At 44.7% G+C, this 22,438-nt stretch overlaps 1 non-coding gene across 1 annotated transcript; it reads right to left on the bottom strand.

Moving 5' to 3' along the window:
- Nucleotides 1-14,284: 14,284 nt before the first annotated feature.
- Nucleotides 14,285-14,411, bottom strand: LOC125396152 (small nucleolar RNA SNORA40). The gene has a single exon (XR_007230730.1). It is a non-coding gene; the product is annotated as a small nucleolar RNA SNORA40 (small nucleolar RNA).
- Between the last annotated feature and the right edge of the window lie 8,027 nt (nt 14,412-22,438).

Below are 22,438 nucleotides of genomic sequence, written 5' to 3'. Positions count from 1 at the left end.
CCCGTCCTTTCTTCCTTTGATCGAGTCTCATCATCATTTTTCCTGGGCCAGACTTGACTTCACAATCTTTCTGTCTCTGCCTCCTTGAGTGCTGAGATGACAGGCGGGCGCTGCCATATCCAACTTTCCACAAACGCCTTGAATGCATCTGATCCTCGGCTTTGTCCAGTCTAATACTGACTGTAATGTTGATCTCATGAGGCACACTGAGGGTGCAGCGAGCTCTAGATGATGCCTACTGGTATAACTACAATGGCAATTAGACGCATGCTAACTTTGTATTTCAATGGCAGAGACTAAAGATATTCAGTATCTTAATTAGTCACTATTAACAGTATGTTTGAGTCATGGAGATACTTGGACAATCCTGGATGTCACTGAAGAACAGGCTCCAGATTCTGGGCTGAAGAGATGACTCAGTGGTTAAGAGCACGAGCTGCTCTTGAGGAGGACCTGGGTTCAATTTGGGGTACCCATAAGGCAACTCAAAACCGTCTGTAACTTCAGTTACAGGGTATCTGATGCCCTCTTCTGGAGTCCTTGGGCCCCAGCCACATGGCATGTGGTGCACATACATACATACATACAGGCAAAACACCCATACACACAAAATAACATTTTAAAAAGGAATGTTTTTCCATGCATGATAGTGAATTAGATCACTTAAATGTCCAACAATAGAGGGCGGCTGAGAATAAGGGCTGGGGGTGGTGGAGGTGGGGAGTTGGCTCAGCAGTTAAATGCAGGTATTGATCTTTCAAGTGACCAGCATTTGGTTTCCAGCACCCAGATTGGGTGGCTCCCACCTGCCAGTGACTCCAGTCCCAGAGGATCCAATGCACTCTCTGACCTCTCAGGGCACCGGCATTCGTGTCCATATGCTCACACGTAGACACACAGGCATACATACAATTAAAAATAAATTTTAAAAAAGGACAGGAAAAGGAGTAGGGATGCACATTAACAGTTGAGTGGCAGATCACTCGCCTGGTGTGGTGAAGGCGCTGGGTTGATTCCCAGCAGCACATGAATCCATGGGGGAGGGGAATGAAGAGGGGGAGAAAAAGAGAGGAAGAAGATGGGGGGGGGGAGGTAATACACAATGATTAAAAATCATGTTTGATGCCGGGCGGTGGTGGCGCACACCTTTAATCCCAGCACTCGGGAGGCAGAGGCAGGCGGATCTTTGTGAGTTTGAGGCCAGCCTGCTCTACAGAGTGAGTTCCAGGACAGTCAGGGCTACACGAAGAAACCCTGTCTCAAAAAAGAAAAAAAAAATCATGTTTGAGTATAAAGAAACTGCAAAGACCTTCAGGTGACTATCAAGCACACTAAATGAGCAATGGCACCTGGGAGTGGGGGACAGTGACCGGCTGGAGGGTTTACACCCCTCCCCCACCGAGGGCACTAAAGTTGAAATTCTAAAAGACAATGCAATGCCAAGAAAGGTTGAAATTAGAATATTGCTTACACGGGTACTGTTGAAGATAAAACGCGGAAAGATGCTTACGGTGCATTTTTAAGTGATAAGAGCAAGTAAGAAAACTAGAAGTAAGACCTAGGGATCCTGGTCGGGGATGGCGCCCTTGCCCAGTGTGCTTGGGGCCCTGGGCTCCATACCAGCGTCACACAGAGAAAGAAAGTGTAGGTACAGAATTATCCCAGTGCTTTTATTTTTTATTATTTTATGTGTGTGAGTGTTTTACTTGCATATATATCTGTGTACATGTGTGTGCCTGGTGCCTCTGGAGCCCAGAAGAGAGTATTAGATGCCCTGGAACTAGATTTACAGGCTGTCATGAGACAGCAGGTGGGTGTCGGAAATCAAACCCTGGTCCTCCGGAAGAGCAAGAAGAGCAACCAGTGCTCTTAAGTGCTGAACTCCAGTCCCCAAAAGGAGTCATTTTAATATACAGAAATTGAAATATATATTTATGTGTGTATATATGCATATATATGTATATATGATATAATAACCATTTCTCTAGTACCGTTTGCAATAAGTTTTAAAAGTATGTTTAAAGGTATAACAATTTTCTGCCTATTGATCAGTCTGTCTTAACTATTTGGAAGACTATTTGTTAAAATAATAATAGAAAATACAGAGACTTTACCACAGTCAAGGATTGCTTTGAGCGTGTATACTAATTAAATCTGTATAGAACTAATAGGAATCATACTGTCCTTGTTTCTCCAGTGGTAGAGCCCAGACAGAGAGATTAAATAACTCCCCTAGGGCTAAGTGACTAAGCAGTGAGGAGGTGGGACTCGGGCGTAGGTAGTAGGGACTGGCCCTGGGCTGCTATGCCATGTTAAAACAAAAATGTCAAGATTTATGGCCCAGCTGGGGTTTGTGTGTGCCTTTTATTCTTCTTGTGAGTTCTGGTGCTTCATTTTTCTGTGATAAGCATGTCTCTTATGATCAGGCAAAGTGCAATATTTTGTTTAAAAATCCACATTTATTGTCCGTGCGTGTGCTGCTTTGGGCACCTCTAATTGCTGTTCTCTGTTAATGAGAATTCGTTTGTGTGATTTGCTGGCTGAAGGCTTAGGCCCCGGAGGGATGAAAAATAGGACAGGTGAGTTTTATGGAGGTAGAGGGAGACGGACAGGAGTATCCAGGCCCACAGAATCAGCAAGCGTAAGTTAACGAGCACGGTGTCGGGGCTGTCACTGAGAAAAGTCTGGAGTGGGCCTGGCCCCATGCACCTAAAATAGGGTGGCAGGTCGCTCTTTCAAGTCATTTTGAATTTTCTTTAGTTTATTTAATAACTATCTTTTGGATTCCCCCTGGCCCAGTGAAGCGTACAATAATTTAATGAGAGAGACAATAAAGAAATATAATAATTACCGATAAAAAGCTTTGAAAGGTTGAGAGCTTGTTCATCTAATTGGTGGAGGGCTGGAGTGGGAGGTGTGATGAGTCAAGAGTCTCACGACGTCACCCTGGCTGCCCTGAAATCCTCAGTGTATACCAACATGGCCTCTGCCTGGTAATGATGCCTCTGGTGGCTGGAAGTCCAGGCCTGGCCATCACCTCCAGCGTATCCTGTATCCTTACAGGCACTGAGCAGATCAAATGATGAGGCAGACACAGCTCCTACCTTCAGACAGTTTGTATTCTAAAAATCAAGACAACAAAGCAGTTGGTACTTAGCCCAGAAAAGGAAAATAACTCCCCGGGTCAGTTTACAAACAGATGAAGCCAGGATACTCACACTACACAAAATAGCACCCCAAAAGAATATGACAGACAGATCTTTCTTATGAATGCAAACACCAAGTCTTAAATATTACTATCACGTAAAACCAGCAGTTCAGGGAAAGAATGACCCATTGTGACCCAGTAGGATTCATTCTCTGTTTTTAGAAATGTCTTACTATTAATCTTAGAAAGAATATAAATAAAATTCACTAGATCCTTTATATAGTAGAGGAGGCAAGAGAGACAATCATCTAAACAGAGGCATTAAACAGCTTTGAATCTGGCTGTGATAGACCATGCCTGTAATTCCAGAACTGAGGAGCTGAATGTGGGGGTCCCTGCAAGCATCATGGCTGGCAGGAAAACCAACCACATGAGGCAAGAAGGAAACTCAGTTCAACATGACTTAGGTAGCTGGTATCGGTTCAAACTTCTGGAGTCTGACACTGGGCAGTTTATTTTAGATATATTTAACTACAGTAACAGTAATCCCAACCCCACGTGCACAATAAAGCTTAAGGTATGACTACATTGAAACTCTTTTGCAAGGTACACGTGACCTCTACCATGAAGATTGGTTCTAGAGTTCAAGGGTCCAAGGTCTGGTGTGGTCTCTGACGAGGATAGTGTAGTGGTCAGCAGGCTACCGAGCACATGTGACATCTCCCGTAAGGATGGGCTCTTTTGGCTGAGAAACAAAGCTAAGGGTCTTAGGAGGGCGAGTCTGGGATAAACATTCTGGGGGCTTCAGATGAGTCCTGGCCCTACAGATGGCAAAGGTCACAGGTCATTAATAGCATCCAATCCCAGTCCTCTAGGTGGCAAACAGGCCTCCACCTCCGTTGAGGAGACAGCCCTGCTGAATAGCATCCGGGTTTTCCAGTGCTTCTCCGTGAGCACTCGTGTCCTCTGCAGGTGAACGCAGGGTCAGGAGTTCAGGGGCAGAACCCACGAAGTAGCAAGTTGAAGGCCTGAGCAACCCAAGACCCTGCCTCAAAAGCAAGCACAATGCGGGGTGTGGTGTCACACGCCTTCGAGCCCAACACTGGGCGTCAATGTGATGACATAGAGTGCACACACTGGAAACCAAATGTCTGTCTGAAGATGACATAACAAGGAGAAAGAGCGGTTGGCCGCTCTTCCAGAGGACCCAGGTTCAATTCCCAGCACCCGCATGGTGGCTCAAACTGTCTGTAGCTCCAATATCTGACACTCTCATACAGACATATATGCAGGCAAAACACTGATGCACATAAAATTAAAAATAAATAAATAATAAAAATAGCATGACCTACGTGAAAAGAAAACTGATGAGCATATAACTGAAGTCAGAGTAGGATGACATACCAAAAATTAAATTTTTGTCTTTACTATTCATACATGTACATAATATGGTTGACCCAAATCTCCTCCCCATTCCTGTTCCTTCAAGTCTTCCCCTATGTGCTACCACTTTCCCCTCTCACGTTCATGTTTTCTCTCTCTCCTTCTCCCCTCCTTCTCTCCCACTAAGGATATTTAGCATTCCCTGAATATACTTATTCAGGATATACTTATTATCAGTATGTGTCTGAATGTGGGACTGAAATTTTTTATTACATTGGATTGATTGTGTGTGTGCCTGTGTGTGCGTGTGTGTGTATGCATGTGTATGTGCGCGTGCGTGTGTGTGTGTGAGTGTGCATGTATGCATGTGTTTGAGGAGTCAAAGGGCAGCTTGCAGGAATCAGTTCTTTTTTTCCCCCATATGGGTTGTGAGGTCACCAGGTCACCATGTTTGGTGAGACGCCATTTACCCCCTGAGCTTTCTCACTCACCCCAAAATGTTCTGCTATACAGCAACTACTGTGAGCAGGAAACCGCTCTTTGCTTTAGTTGACCCTCATGCCAACCAAACTGAAGAAGATCCAGAAATTTTGGGGCCACATAAGCTATGACCAGGGCAGCATTGGTGAACATTGGTTGCATCCAGAAGGCGGGGTAATGTTGGTTGCACGCTCCACCCACAGGATCAACTTCAACAAATACTACCGGGTCACTCCGGGAAAGCTGACACAAGGCATTACCACTTAACTGCCAACCTGGATAAATCGAGGTCAGTGAGCAGACACTGGTAAGTGCCCCTGAAGAGGAAATCGATGCACCAACAGTTTGACTGTGGGGTCTGATGCTGAGACAGATGTGGAGAACGTGAGCATTAAGACCGACGCAGTTATAGGAGATAGCTACTGGTTACGGCTCTCGGGATTTCAAGATTTCAGAGATGGCAACGAGCTGAAGCAGAACCTAGGCTTTCAAGCCCCCATGCAGTTTTCCTGCAACGTGACCTGGGCTGAGTCACCTAAATCTTTCTGATGGTTCTCTTTGCATGGAAGATGGGAGACGAGGAGGAAGCTACCACAGTTGTCTGTCCTGAGGGCTATGGAGCCCGAGAAAGTGAGTGACATCTAATGGCGGCAGTTGCAGATGGGTGCTCCTAGAGCTCCGAGTTAGACTTCGGGACTGCTAATGGACTCCGCGGGCGGTTCATTCTTGTTCTACTGGGTGTTCATGTCTAAAATATCCGGAAGCCACGGAGTTCCTGCACACAGCAACCTGCTGGTGTCAGACCCTGGGCAATGGGTTAAACAGCTTTCACATGGATGATTCTGCTCTAACGTACCAAGCTGGCTGCTATTGTTTTTATCACCGAGAGTTCTCCTGTTCCCTACTTCCTCCTCCTTTTCTTCCTTCTCCATCACATCCTCCTCCTACTCTTCTTTGTCTTCTTTTATGGTGGTGGTTGTTGCTGAGCTCAGAACCCATGTTCTGCATGTTGTGCATGTAACATAAGCGTTTTACCCGTGATGCAACCCTAGCCCATTAAAAGTCTCTTTATTAAACTAATAATAATGATCTGATCATCTACATAAGCAAATATATTCTTTCTGACACCTTTGCCTATGTGTGTTTGTATGTGTATATAGGACAGAGGTCTACCTCAAACTGCCGTCCCTAAGAACGTCTGTCTATCTTGTTGGCGACTTTTGTTGTTGTTGCTGTTTGTATGTTTTGTAGGGGGTGTCTTATGTTAAAAGTGTTTCTTTAAAAAAATGCTTATTTGCCAGGAGGTAGTGGCACACACCTTTAATCCCAGCACTTGGGAGGCAGAAGTGTATGGATCTCTGTGAGTTCAAGGCCAGCCTGGTCTACTAGAGCAAGTTCCAGGACAGGCTCCAAAGTTACAGAGAAACCCTGTCTTGAAAAAAAAGTTTATTTATATATTATTTTGTGTGTGCTGAGTGTTTTGCCAGCATGTATGTCTGTGCATCGTGAGCATGCCTGGACAGTCAGAAGAGGGCATCAGAATCTCTGGAACTGGGATTATAGAGTTATAAATTGTCTTCTGGGTGCTGGGACTTGAACCTGGGTCTTCTTCATGAGTGCCAAATGTTGTGCCGTGGCTTCAGCCATGGTTTTGAGATAGTAGCTCTCATTGATTTGGAGTGTGATGATTCATCTACGTTAACTGGGCATGAGCCCTAGAGCTCTCTCTATCTCTGCCTCCCCAACTCCAGGATTTCAAATCAATGTCCCCACGCCCAACATTTTCTGTGGGAGCAAACTTGGGTCCTCATGTTCCTGCAGTAAGCACTTTACAGCTGCGGGTTCGCCCCAGTCCTCTGTCCATATCTGTTAGACCCCGTCTTCCAGTGGATACCCACACCCAATTCAGGCGCGCGCCTTCCCGAACTCGGGCCCACGAGAATGGACGATTGTCCTGAGGGTTTGAAAAAGACACACACAAAAAGAGACCTTTGCTCATTTACCAAGAGTAAATGGCAACTTTATTAAACTCAAGTCGGGTATTTGATTCAGTGGCAAGCAGGATCAAAAGGGCAAGGCCTCCTCCCATCAGGAGCAGGAGAAGGAGATTGAAGGCCCCAGCGCCTCAGGCAGAATCAGCTGGGAGGGGCAGGCTATGGGCCCACTGCTAGAACCTTGAATACAGGTGGAATCACCATAACAAAGAGAGCCAGGTTCTTGCTAAACTATTCCCTCAAGCCAGTGCTAGCGCAGAATCTCCAGGGAGCCGGAGGTCACACGGCCCTGCGAATTGCCAGGAGAAGGGAAAAGACCTTGGTGCCTACACATATCTTCCTGAGGCTCAGAACAAGGCTGAACTCTAGCTTACCATGGATGCAAACATTTTTCTAACGTTATTACAGGATAGCTAGTGCTAGCGGTGGCGGATACGTAACTAGTCATCAAACAGTAGAGTTCTCTGGGTGTGCACTGGCTGATGGACGGATAAGCATCTCCACGACAGACGGAGACGTCTCCGTGCCACCCACTTTTGTTGTTGTTGTCACTGGCCTAGAAGAGGGAGGACAACACACGCCACTGTTGATACACCCGAGGGGCATTATGATGAGGGAACCAAACAGTCACAAAAAAAGGCAAACACTGTATGACTTTATTTGTGTGAGGAACTCAAGCCCTAAAGACCATGACGACAGAAAGAGAAAGACGTGGTGAAGGCTGCAGGGGATCCTGGGAACACTTGAGTCCTCGGTGACTGGCTTTCCTGAGATCTGTCCTGTGTTTATACTTTTCTTTTCCTTGGTTTTTGGAACCTGCCCTGCAACTAGCTCTTGTAGACCAGGCTGCCTGCCTCTGCCTCCCAAATACTGGGATTAAAGGTGTGCGCCATCACCCCGGCTTTCATTTTTTAAAATGTGTAGCCCAGGCTGGCCTCAAACAGGTGTCCCCTTGCCTCTGCCTCCTTCAGCAAATCCTACTGGCATGCGCCACCACAACTGGCACGTTTAGCCCTTTTAATTCAGCTAAGACCAGGTTGTGGGGGTTACACAACTTCTAAAGACTTAGGTTTAAAGAAGAGCCGTCAAGGAGAGCAAGTGGAAGAAAGGTCGCCCATCCTTCTTTTCATACAGCCTGTAGCATGCTCTGTTAATACACAACTGGTAGCTATTGATGCTTATTTCTGTTTGACGTTTTATTTGTTTATATTTTTACATGTATGTGTGTCTACATGTGTGTAACTGCACCAACCATGAGCCTGCAGTGTTCACAGAGGCCAGAAGAGGGCGTTGGACTTCCTAGAACTGGAGTTACAGATTATTTTAAGTTGCCATGTGGGAGCTGGTAATTGAATTCCAGTCTTCTGCAAGAGCAGCAAGTGTCCTTAGCCACTGAGCCCCTCTCCAGTCTCTATTCCCATGCGATTGTTTCAGTGAGGCTTTTGCTCTCAAACCTCTATGCTTGTGCTTATAAATCTTTTTAAAATTAATTTATTTATTATATATACACTTTCCAGCAGAGGTCACCAGATCTCATTACAGATGGTTGTGAGTCACCATGTGGTTGCTGGGAATTGAACTCAGGACTTCTGGAAGTGCTCTTAACCTCTGAGCCATCTCTCCATGTTTATAATTCTTGCCATATATCTTAAGCTCAGCATTAAAAAAAGTCAGGAATAATTTCTGTGGTCTTTGAGAACACTGAGGGCTGAGTCCAGAGTGACAATGTTCACTCTTGTTTAGCATTCTTCTGCACGCCATCTGTTCCCAGCCTTTATCACCTCATCCCTAAACCCTTTATCCTCTTTACTGTTCTTCCTATTAACGATAATAAGCCTGTGACATCCTTTATTCCTCAGAATGCAGAGGCAGTAAACAGGGTCACACTCCTGCCAGGAAAAATGGTTGCTGCGTTTTTTTTGTTGTTGTTGTTGTTTTTTAATTTCTGAAATAGCTGCCTGTCCAGTTTTAGCATCACCACAAGCTGCAGCGTCCCAGAGAGGAGGGAATAAAAGCCGGCTCTACTGAAGCCGTTAAATCCTGCCACCACTCACTAACACGCAGAAGAGGAAACAAGAAGTGTTGATGCACCATTAGATCACTACACTTTTAAATATTTTTAGCTGACAAATAATATTTATGCATATGTATGGGGACTAAGAGATAGTTTGATATTTGTGCTCACTGCAGAAAGACCGAATCAAACTGATAACACACATCTCACATTTTTACCACGATTTTGTGGCAAGGATGTGCAGCATCTGTTCTCTGAGCAATGACGTATAGGGACACCAAGCACGGTCATTGTGCTGTGCGCTGTGCAGATCTCTGGAACTCATCCGTCCCGTGGAATAGAAACTTCTCACCTTCTCACCAAGCTGCTACTCTCTTCTCGGTTACCATGGATTTGGCCTTTCCAGACCGTGGAGTGAGGTCATACGTTGTTGTGTTTCTGTATCCGACTTATTTCACACTTCACTCAGCACAACATGAAGCAGCTGCACCCATGCACCAAGCGACAGAATACCCTCCTTTGGAAAGGTTGTATATAAGTCTTACATAAAAGCAGGATCTGTATTGTTAAAAATAATTAAATTAAAGAATTGTAAAGGCTGTACAGAGTTCAACACAGCATATACCAGCAATCCTAGCACTCGGGAATCCAAGGCAGAAGAACTGAGTTAGAGGTCACAATTAGCCTCTAAGAGCACCTGCTGCCCTTGCAGAGGCTCTGAGCTTGGTTTCCAGTACCAACATGGCAGTAACCATATACAGCTCCAGTTTCAGGGGATCTGGGCTCCAGGGACACTGCATGCATATTGTGTACAGACATACATGTTGGCAAAAATCACCCACATACAGAAGAAGAAGCTATACAAATCTTTAAAATAAACAAATAACCTCCAAATTAAAACCAAACCAAACCAAACCAAAAACCAACCAAACGAAAATACCTAACACCCTAAACAAAGAAAAGGCTGTAGGGGCTGGAGACATAGCTCAGCATTGGAACACTTGCCTGGCATCAGGGGCCCTGAGTCTCCCCCAAGAACTAAGAATAGAGGAAGGTTATAAAGTATGTCATTATGTATATAATCCATATTTTTCAAAGCATTTCATACATTGAATGATGTTTAAGTTGTTTTTATACTGTGACTTTGGGAACAGTGCTAAAATAATCATCTATTTGATATACTGATTTATTTTTTGGATATACACACAATAGGATTGCGGATTATATGGTGATTCTAATTTTAGGTTTTTGAGAAAGTTGCATATTGTTTTCCAAAGTGGCCACACTAATTTACACCTTGTCGGCAGCATCCGCATGCCCACCAGTGCAGGCCATCTTTCATCCTTTTGATAACAGCCATTTGGCTGGTCTAGGGACTAAGTGTCTACACTTGTGCCTCTGTGCATTCGAAATGATGACTTCTTGAGTCTGCTTGCAGAAAGCTTACCAGGTCAAAGGGATTTCTCTACTTGTCTAGTACCCTGTTCTCCACTGCCAGTCAGCATCTAATTGTGATCAACTTCTTGTCACAGTGTTGGCAAACAATAGTGTCATCGTGATGTTAATTCTGTTTGGTGCTGCTAGGCAGAGACTCTTTGAACTTTTTTTTTTTTTTCCCCAAGGCAGGGTTCTCTGTGTTGCTTTGGAGCCTGTCCTGGAACTAACTCTTGTAGACCAGGCTGGCCTCAAACTTACAGAAATCCACCTGCCTCTACCTCCCGAGTGCTGAGATTAAAGGCGTATGCGATCACTGCCCAGAGACTCTTTGGACTCTTGAAGATTGCTGGAGTCCAAGAGTTCAAACGCAGTCTGGGTAACACAATGAGACCTCCTTCTCAAGAAAGAGTAGGAAGGGGGTTCCCTTGAACCCTGCATTAATACTATACTTAGACATTTCTCTTTTTTCTCTCTCAGGTTCTTAAATATTTATTCCAGAGGACATGAAATAAGATAAAAGTGATGGATTTCTTCCCTTTTTGTTTTTGGAGAAAGGGTTTCTCTGTGTCGCTTTGGAGCCTGTCCTGGAACTTTCTTAGTAGAACTCGAACTCACAGAGCTCTGCCTGCTTGTACTTCCCACCTGCTGGGACTAAAGGTGTGCACCACCACTGCCCAGCTATGTGTTTCTTTAGCTTGAAACTAAATGAAATGAGGTGAAAGACTCCAAACTGCTTTGCCCAGAGGGTAAACTCCTGTGAGAAGCCAGCAGTGTGCAGAACATTGTTTAGAAACAGGGCACTGAGATGTCTTTATAGGCCTCTGGTGTCTGTGCCCACATGTCTGCTGTCTTTTCTAGCGAGTTTTCACATAGCTGGGCTTCACACTCTGGAGTCCATGAACTGTGTGCTCACCTCCTGAGGCAAGAGATGGTAGCATATTTGTCATGGGTGACAGCTGAGGAGCTAACAGCAAACAGATCATGTTCCTGTAGAGACGGTATGTAGCTCTCCACAAGGAGAGAGAAAAAAAAACCCTTTGTTTTTGTTTATTTATTTTGAGAGATAGGAAAAAAGTTTGCTATTAAAGTTATCCCCCAATGACAGAAAAATCTTTCAAACTATATACTTAGAAACACATTACTTTGGGGGACTGGAGATGGTTCAGTTGGGAAGTCTTTGCTGTGTGAACATGAAGACCTGAATTCAGATTCCTAACACTGTTGTCAAAACTGGGCATTGTATACCTCTCGTCAGTGCTCAGACGGTGGAAACCAGAAGGTGTTCGGGCCTGGCTGCCCAGGTAGTCTAACCATACCTGTGATCTCCCAGCTCAGAGCAAGCCATTGTTTCAAAAATTAAGGTAAACAGGTCAGCAGGTAAGGATGCTTGCTGCTAAGCCTGATGGCTTGGGCTTGATCCCTGAAATCCACAGAGTAGAAGGAGAGCGTCTCTAATTTCCACATGCTATGGTATATGCATACACACACAACAAATAAATGTAAAAGAAATAATGTGGAGAGAAAGACGCAACACAGACCTTTAGTGTTCACATATATGCACTCACATGTGACCACGTAGACACACATACAAATATACACACAATATATATACACACACATATTTATGCACATATATATGCATTTTTGCTTTAGTCTGGGTAGTGTAAATTGTGGAGGAGAGCGAGGCCAAGCAGAGCAGAGATAGGGCAGGTTGCCTCAGCACGGATCACGGTGTACTAGAGAGCCCCCTGTGGCAGGGAGGCAGGTAGGATCTAACCTTTCGTTTGGGAACCAGGAAAGCAGCAAGTGCCCACAATTATTTAGTTACAGCAAAACTTTTGGGGGAATGTGTAATTTTTTACACAGCTGTGATGGGGTCTACTTCAAGAAAAATTTTAAGATAAATCAATAAACTTAAATAAATATTTAAGTTTTGACAAACTTCTAATAAATTGTAGGGTAACATTTTACTGTTAAATAAGTAGTTATCTAATCCTAAATACTATTTTTTGTTTTAAAAAAGTCTACTCTCAACTTCTGTGAGTCTTGGGATAAGAGTAGAACCCATATATTATATATTTAAATATTTGAAAGTTATACCCCAAATTAATAAGGTTTTCTAGATGGAGTATGTTCTGTCCTCTTACTGCAACAAATATTTCTCCATAACAACCTGTAAAGTAGAATTACTAGACCACCAGAATGCAGCAGTGTGGGCACACCTTCTCACCAGAGTGGGCACACCTTCTCACCAGCACGGCACACCATCTCACCAGCGCGGGCACACCATCTCACCAACACGGGCACACCATCTCACCAGTGTAGGCACACCATCTCACCATCTCACCAGCGTGGGCACACCATCTCACCATCTCACCAGCATGGGCACACCTTCTCACCAGTGTGGGCACACCATTTCACCAGTGCGGGCACATCATCTCACCAGCGTGGGCACACCATCTCACCAGCGTGAGCATACCATCTCACCAGCGCGGGCACACCATCTCACCATCTCACCAACGTGGGCACACCTTCTCACCAGTGTGAGCACACCATCTAACCAGCGTGGGCACACCTTCTCACCAGCGTGGGCACACCATCTCACCAGCGTGGGCGCACCATCTAACCAGCGCAGGCACACCTTCTCACCAGTGTGAGCTCATCCCTGGCAGTACGAGCCTAGGGCCCAGGCTTGGAAAGGTGCTCCAAGCGGGCTCTGTCCTTAGGGCTGGGGTCTCCAGACTCCTGGGCCGTCACAGTATCGAGCTTCCTCATCGATGGGAAAGTGTGCAGCTGGGAAAGGCTCGGAATGAGAGCTTTTCAAGTGCAGGGCTCAGGGCAGGGAGGACCTTCCTGGAGGACCTCGGGTGAGCCTGGTTTGTCACCTGGGACTCGGCTTTATTGTCCGACGTTCACTACTAATCTGCCCTTATCCTAAGCCTTTTTTCTGCTTTCCCTCAGACCTCAGGAAGGCCACCCGTTGTCCTGCTGAGATACTAGTTTTAATAAATAGGACACCATGATTGTGTCTCCCATTTCTTCTTCTTTGGATCCAATTACTTCTACTAATTATGTGGAATCTTATTAGCCAAGTTTACTCACGGGAGGCCCAACCGTGAAGAGTGGGGAGGCAGGCAGGCTGGGAACAGACACGTGCTTTGCTTCCATGAGAACAGGGCTGTTCAGAGGGTTCGCCCAAATTCCACCCTGTGGACAGAGGAACTCGACTTCGAGGAGCATTTGCACTGAGAAGGAAGAAATCCTGCTTACTGACCACAGCTGGTGAGAAGCAGAAACCCCAAGACCAACCAGGCCTCTGACAAGACCATGGAAATGGGAAGTGAATGACGACATGCCTCTAGGTAAGGGTTAGTCTTCTAGGCAAATGGGCCCCTCGCAGGGCTCCCACGGTTTTCCCAGGACACGTGAGCAAAATAAAGAAATCCCCACTCCTCACCCAGTTGGAGCCCATTCCTGTGAAGTACTAAGTGCTTTGAGCTACAGAGAAAGTTGCCTTAAACCTGCTACGTTGCCTGAGACAGGACTGTCCCCATCTCCAGGGATCCTGGCACTGAGGGTGAGCTGTGCATTTGCTGTGTTCCTGACCAGCCTCATGAGTGGGCTCTACTGCTGCTAGTGCTGTCCTCATTCCCAGACTGCACTGAGAGGGGACACCGATTCACAGAAGATGTTTGCGTGCACGTGCTAGCTCTGCTCGAGGTTTGGGGATAATGGTGACTCCTCATACTGCCATTTTTTTTGACCCTTTCTCTTCCTCTAAAGGCTCCTCATCTTTCTATGTGGCTCCCAATTCTTTCTTTTTTTAATTATATTCCTTCTTGTATGTATCAAAACGCATATTGAGCAATGAGTTCTGGGTTGCAAAAGAGGATTTATTTTTGCACCTGTCTAACCTGCCTTTGTACACCAGCTGACAAAACATATTACAAGCGCTGGTGGCTCCCATTTCTTAATGTGCTTTGCTATAATGGTCAGGGATTATTTATTAAGTCTTGCTAGGTAATGAGGAGAACCAGTAGAGGCTTGCCAATGGCCACCATTTTCTTCCAATTCTTTCACCTAAAGGAGGCAGTGTTAATAATCATTTTTTTTTGTCTATATGGGTCATGCCTTCTTTCTCATGGGTCAGTATTGATGTTGCTCTTCTTTGTTTTACCTCGCATTGTAACCTACACTGGTCTCCAATTTGAATCCTTCTGTCTCAGCCTCCTGAAGATTTGGATTACAAGCCTAAGATGCAACGTTTGGTGACTTTGGTTTTAAATATCCCAGTTACATGGAGATTCCAAGACAATCTATCAGTCCCCTGAATTCGTTTCATTCCTGAGACGGATATATCAATCATAGTAACTATAACAGAGAAAATTATATTATTGTTATTATTGGCAGGAGATAAATGTCCCTTCAAAGACAATTGAAGGCTTTTGAACATAGGAATGATATGACCAATCAGGGTTTCCATCTGAGTAAAGGAGAAAAGATCATCTCAGAGCAAGAGGCCCCTTAGGAAGGTGGGAGGTCGTGAGCTAGGATGTGACACTGAGAACCGTGAGGAGGGCGGAGATGCGAGGGTTCAGGGCAGAGGCACTGAAGATAGGCGCAAACACTGAAAACAGATGCTAATCTAAGGCAGGAACACGGGTGCCAACTGTGTGCAGTGTAGCGTGAATATGGCTGGTGCTGGGGACCCTGCAGGAGTGGCAGGCGTCACTCAAGGTTAGCCGCTGTATTCTCTCGCTAAGTATTAGAAGCTATTTAAGGCTTGAGGGCATACAACAGGTACCGGCTATCTGTATAAAGAGAGGAAAAAGACTCGGGATCAAGTGGAACTCAAGTGGAACGTCTCCTGGGAAGCAGGAAGTCAAGGACAAAGGACTGGGTGGGCAGCAGAGGCGAAACAAACACCTATAGTCACAGGATGCAGTGTGCCCGTACAATCCACACCAGCTGGCGGTTCATTCCCCTGTACCCAGATGAGATGAAGGACATATGTCAAGCACAACAGAATTTTACTTCCAATTGCTGGGTTGGTCATGAACGCTCTGTGAGAGTAGTGATTGATCTTTGCACGTCGCACACATGGTAGACACGGAGAACGGCAGCAACAATCAGATACACTGCATTAATCTGCGTGTTGTTGAGTACTTACTGTTTATGTAGAGGGTCTAGACCAAGGGGTAGATAGGCTGATGCTTGATTCAGAATCATTTATTGGCAGTAAAAGTGGAGCTGCTGCTCTTGGATTACCTATGTGGCCCAAGGAAGAGAAGGAGGACAGTCTTTTGGGGCAGTGAGCCCACAGGTGTAAGGCTGGCATTACTGACTAGCGCTTGGCGCCTCCTTCTCTCAGTCGTCTATTCGTCCGTCCGTCTGTGTCCCCCCCACAACGATGGTCACTGCTTTCCCATCCAGCTGTCCTCAGTTCTCATCCATCCCTGGTCCTCCTACCTGTGGCGCCTCCTCTAGCTGGTGGTTTTATTCCATTAGTTTCTTCTGACCTGGGAATTTTATTTCTTCTTATACTAAGACTGTTACTTAAATAATATTTCTCATGGTCAGAGCCTTAGCTTTTCCTCTTTTTCCAACTGACAAGCAGCTCCTACTTCTGACTCCTCTCTGAGTGTTGGTAGTGGTGTGAGGTTCTCCACGGACCACCCGCAGCTTGGGACAGCCATGGCGCGTCAGTACGCAATCTGGAAAAGCCAGCATCCTGTCACCACGGAAGTCCAGGAGGTACCACCTAGACACAGTTCCTGTGCAGAGAACACATGCTTAGTGTGCAGGGGTTTAGCACCAACCACTAGTGACGTTTAAAAGGGAAAAAGGAACCGGAATGGGGGTTCAAGCAAGCACCCGGAAGCAGTAAGCAGAGCTTGGTGTAGTCATCTGTCCTCTATGCCCCGAATGTGCTTGAATTTGGCTTGCTTCCCAGTGCTGACCTCGTCAGCGGCTGTCAGTCATTCCATTCCCAGGCCTCTCCTTGTTGTCTTGGCTAATGTGTTCGCAGACTTAATCATTTGCTTCCTCCAAGCCTGGAGGGTGTGTCACCTGGGAGGTGGAGCTGGAGGTGACCCACCTGGTTGGCATTCCAATCAGGTAAGGCAGCAGTTACTCTCCTCACAGCCTAAGGAACTGGCTTCCCTTCTCTACCAACCTGTTGGCCTCTTCTGGCCTTAAGAAGCCATCCTAATATCCTTAGGGGATTTGTCAGGCCCAGGATAAGAACACACCCGACTCTGCCAAGGGCTCTTCAGTTAATGTCCTATCACAGCTCACCCAGGGATTGTGCGAGCAGTAGCTGGCAGCTAACTTGAGTCTTATTTGCAATAAAGTACTCCCAGTTCATCTTAGGCCCTCACAGGGTGGAGATGTTCTTCTTAGGGATTCCCCTAAATCCTAATCCTAGGAAGTTTTAGAAGCACACAAAGGTAATCTAGTACCACTCATCGGTTCACTGGCAAACTCTTCTTTTGGTATATTATTTATTCCTCTTTTTAAAAAAAGTCAATTAAGCGGTCAGTTATGGACAAAGCTTTGTGGAAATGAGCAATTCAAGGCGATTATAAACTCCAATTGATCAGTGAAGACATTTATAATTTGGAGCATTATATGAAGGTTTTTTAAAGGGAGTGATAGAGTTTACCTTGAGCTCTACATAGAGAAAAAAACCGTACCGATAGAGGAGGAAGTTGCGAGTTGCGGTGTTGGGCTAAGGTCACATCAAGCTGCCTCTTTTCCCAACTCCTTATTCAGTAAATCCCATTATAATAGGGAATCATCGGTGCAGAAGTGCACCATGGGAACTGACCAGCGCTACTAACCATAGCCTTTTCCCCTCTGGAAAGCCAGTTGTTAATCCTCACTAGCACACCATGGGTGGCAAAAGACAGTAGAACACAGAGGTAGAGGTAGGAAATAAGAAGCTCCCTATTCGGGTGCTAGAACCAGACTAAGGTCAGGCTATATGGGAGCTTATTAAGGAAACTAAGGAAGTTTGCATTTCTTTATAATACCAGGGAACTAATGCCATTTGATTTGTTGAGATGCTTTGGCTACAAGTCATAGAAAGTTTCATTCAAATGGTTTAAACAATAAGTAAGATGTATTAGCTTATGTAACAAGAACTCCCAGTGGGGCCATGCCAGTATTGGTTAAAGCATTCATTTGCCAAGGGTCCAGAGTCTTTTAATTGTTTTTCATCTGCTATCTTCTGGATATCAATTAGTCTTCCAGCTAGCATAACAGTTAAAAATCAACATTCAAACAACAGGAAAAAAATACTTTATTTTTTCTTCTTGTCTCTTTGTAAGAACAAAGACAACCCGCACGCTCCCCAAAAGCCTCCAGCATATTTCTTTGCATTTCCTATTGGTCTGAATTCTACTACCTGTCTAAACAAAGCTAAAGAAAAGGGTAATGGAATTTGATGATCATCTGTGTTTCACCAGTGTTTCCTCCACCCACCTCCCTGGAACCGGCCTCCTCAGAGCCACACAGAGAAAGCTTGCTATTGAATGTAAAACCAAGGCTCTATAAGCAAAGAGGAAGGAGATGGACATTGGATAAGAGTCCTAGTTTGCTTTCTGTTGCCATGAGAAACACCATGACTGAAAACAACTTGGAAAAAAGGAGTTTATTTTGGTTTATAGACTATAGTCTATCTTCAAGAGAAGTCGGGGCGGGAGCTCAAACAGAACCTGGAGGCAGGAACTGAGGCAAAGGAGTGCTGCTTACTACTGGTTTGTTCTCTGTTTCTGCTCAGTTAAATTCCTTATATAACGCAGGCCCACCCACACAGGGATGGCCTACCAACAGGGGGCTAGGCCCTCCTCCATCAATCAGCAATAACAAGCAAACAAAACATTGACTCCAAAGACATGATCTGGTGGAGATAGATCCTCATTTGAGGTTCCCTCTCCCCCACATGTATCAAATTGACAATCAAGAATAACTATCTTGCCGTGTGTCTGGACTGCTTTGGTGGAGAGAAGTCATTGGCGTACCTTAGGAGATAGAATCTAGCAATGATATGGAAGTGGTCAGAAGGTCTGGGAGTAAAAATATTAATATTTTATGATGAGGACGACAACAGGGTCTCACTTTGTAGTTCAGGCTGGCCTTGAACTTGACATCCTTGGCCTTTTATGTACCAGGAATTAGTCATGAACCATAGTTCCTGGCTCCTGTTACACTTTTATTTTTCATTATTTTATTTATTTATTTACTATGTATGTATACAATATTCTGTCTGTGTGTATGTCTGAAGGCCAGAAGAGGACACCAGACCTCATTACAGATGGTTGTGAGCCACCATGTGGTTGCTGGGAATTGAACTCAGGACCTTTGTAAGAGCAGGCAATGCTCTTAACCGCTGAGCCATGCCTCCAGCCTCCCCTGTTACACTTTTATAATGACAAGTTGCCAAAGCAATGGTTCTCAATGGCCAATTTGCTACCAAATTCAACTAATATTGAATGAATGACTATCATAGGCCAAATATTGTCATTGTTATTATACTTTAAAATGGTGTGTTTACCTCATGGAGCTTTAGAATCTGATGGGTAAAGCACATATCAGATGGCTCACAAATAACATAAAGTTTGTAGCCCATTTCAGCATCACGAAGGAGCCTAGAGTTCCTTGCCTTTCTTTATAGTAATGAAACCCACCTCCAGCAAATCTCAAGTGTACAATGAGACATAGATGGGGCTGGAGCAATGGCTCAGCACTTAGAGCACATGCCGCTCTTCCAGAGCACCCAGTTCAGTTTAGCTGTCAGCATCTAGGGTGACCCACGACCATTTTTAACTCCTGTTCTAGGGGACATAATGCCCTTATCTGGGCTCCATGGGAAACAGGTCCATGCAGGGAATATACACAAATATATAAAGTAATAACTTAAAATTAAGACAAAAACGCAGGTGACAGACATGTGTAACAGCTACTTTTAGTAGAAACAGAATATCCTATCACTTTAGAGGATCCTCTGTGTCTCTCTGTATTTAATTTTCTTTTCCTTGGCCTTGGCTGATACCTACTATTGTGTATTTCTGCCTCTCCTAAAATTTGAGTTTTATATAAATAAATTTTTCCCTCAACAAATTGTGTGTGTGTGTGTGTGTGTGTGTGTGTGTGTGTGTGTGTGTGTACTGAGTTTCAAACCCAGGGCCTTGTGGATCCTAGGCAAGGGCTCTACAATTGAACAAACATCAGTAGTCAAAGTTTTTGAAGGGCTGGAGAGAAGAGCAGTAGTTAATAGCACTTACAGGGGATCCAAGTTCGGTTCTTAGCACTAGGTATCTTAGAACCATCTGTAACTCTGGGGATCTGACATCCTCTACTGGCCTCCGTGAGCATTGCACAAACATGGTGTACATGCATACATGCAGGCGTATTCATATGCATGAAGTAAGATAAATCTAAAAAAAGATGATTTTGAGTTTAATTGATATTATTGTGCTTAAAGGTAGTTTATATATTTTAAAAAATTCTGTAGTAGACAATATAGATGTCCAATTTTGTTGATTTTACTGAGCTATACATTTTTCTCTGCTCCCCTCCCTTCCTTTCCCCTCCCCTTCAACTCTCTCTCATGGTTCCCACGCTCCCAATTTACTCAGGAGATCTTGTCTTTTTCTACTTCCCATGTAGATTAGATCTATGTATGTCTCTTTTAGGGTCCTTTTTGTTGTCTAGGTTCTCTGGGATTTGTGATTTGTAGGCTGATTTTCTTTGCTTTATGTTTAAAAATCACTTAAGAGTGAGTGCATATGATAATTGTCTTTCTGGGTCTGGGTTACCTCACTCAATATAATATTTTCTAGATCAATCCATTTGCCTGCAAATTTCAAGATGTCGTTATTTTTTTCTGCTGTGTAGTACTTCATTGTGTAAATGTACCACATTTTCCTTATCCATTATTTGGTCGAGGGGCTTTTAGGTTGTTTTCAGGTTCTGGCTATGACAAACAATGCTGCTGTGAACATAGCTGAGCACATGTCCTTGTGGTACAATTGAGCATCTTTTGGATATATACCCAAAAGTGGTATTGCTGGGTCTAGATGTCCATTTCTTAAATCATGGTTATTTGAAAGGTTTCTATTGGGTGGCTATTAAAAATGAAGTCGTTATGAACATTTATACATAAGCTCTTGGCAGACACATATTTTTCTTTTCTAGTAGGTAAATATCCAGGAGTGGAATTTCTGGGTGAGAGGGCAGGAATGGATTTAACTTAGAAAAAGTCTTGAATATTTTTCTTAAAGATATATATTTTGTCCGGGCAGTGGTGGCACAGACCTTTAATCCTAGCACTTGGGAGGCAGAGACAGGTGGAGTAAGCAGGCAGCCTGGTCTTCAAAGTGAGTTCCAGGACCATCAGGACTGTTACACAAAGAAACCTTGTCTTGAAAAACCAATATATAAATATATATATTTATATTATATTTTATAAATATATATTTATATATTATATTTTATAAATATAAACTTATATATTTATATGGTCTTCAGCACCAAGAATTCTGAACTAGCCTAACATTCCTAAGCATGTACAGTACATAGTATTAAAAGAATCCTAGAACCACTGGTCTAAATTATAGTTATGGTAGTAGAGAGGAAGTTATTTTGGTTTGGTTTTCTTTTCTACCACAAAAACATATAAATGCAAATAATTTCTCCTTTTTCTTCCTGGTTAGCTGCAAAGCAGCTTTCTCTGACTATTTCCCCAGCACCATACCCGCCAGCCAGATGCCGGGTCTCCTTTGAGGCGCTCTGGTGAAATGCAAGTTCAAGCTCCGGCAGCTTCTAGAAGCTTGAAATCACGAAGACAAGGAAACAGGCAGTTGTTAGGGTGGAAAAAAACATTGAAGGGAGTAGCAGACAAGGGGCGTGGCCTTGTGTACACTGGTGGGGTTTCTTTGCTGCCTTTTCATCATTTCCTTACTATTCTACCTAGGAGGAAAAAAAAGTCTCAGCTGTCCTCAGGCTGTGGTGACCATTCACTATGAGATGGTGGCTTCTGAGCATTGGACACAGCGACAGTCAGAATGACTGTACACCACAAGAGCAGAGGCTCCTACTTTATAGTTTATAGGCAAAGAAACTGACAGCATAGGAATGGGAAGGGAGTCACTTAATGGATTAGGGGCTGGCTGAGCTGGGACCAGAACCCAGGTGGCCTGGCTTCCAGCCCAGCTGACCACACTGCTACCCACACAGGCAGAGCTGGCCAAAGACAAGCGGCCCATTGAGCAATCGCACAAACAACAATGACTGATGGACGGTCAGGGTAAGAAACAAAGCAACAGCAACCCCACCACTTCCTGATCCCTAAATTTCCAGGCAGGCCTATAGTGTGTGGTCACTTACACGACGCTGACCAGCAACTTGGCTCTGCTTTTGAATCAGGACCTCTTTTTGTGGTCACTGCCAAAAGAAAAAGTCTGCTCAAGGTGGAGAGAACCTTTGGGCTCCAGACCTGGTCCCAGAGAGTCGGTGAGAGTGGTGAGCAGAACAGACATAGCCAAGAGCTGAGCACCAATGGGTCCTGGATACCTTGGTGAGAACAGTCTTCAGTTTTGCACAGTTCTGCCTTCCCGCCTCAGACTTAGGTCTGGTAGGAACTACGGAATTCAGTTAGGATCAACAGAAGTGACCAGATCTCATCCTGCTCTTTTCAAATTTGTCACTAAGCCATGGCCACAGTCTGCAGTCCCTGGCTCCTTTAAGCTCTGACTCTAATGTCTCTGCTTGTTGACTTGCATCGTAAATTCTGGTATGTTCCATGCAAGGCACCTTGCTCTGCTTGACTGAGGTATGTACACATGGCTCTAGGTCCAATCCTAAACCTTCTACTCTAAACTTAAGGGGATCCTTCAAGAGGCAGCGCTGTCCAGCAGGTTTCATGTTTCAGGTGTCAGTTTGCTAGTCTGGAGGACTCCGTGCTCCATCCCTCCCTCC

Source organism: Myodes glareolus, chromosome 17 (assembly GCF_982192425.1).
Source record: "Myodes glareolus chromosome 17, mMyoGla1.1, whole genome shotgun sequence".
Taxonomy (NCBI): Eukaryota; Metazoa; Chordata; class Mammalia; order Rodentia; family Cricetidae; genus Myodes; species Myodes glareolus.
The sequence above is the reverse complement of the archived record's forward strand: the minus strand, read 5'-3'. Positions and strand labels throughout refer to the sequence as shown.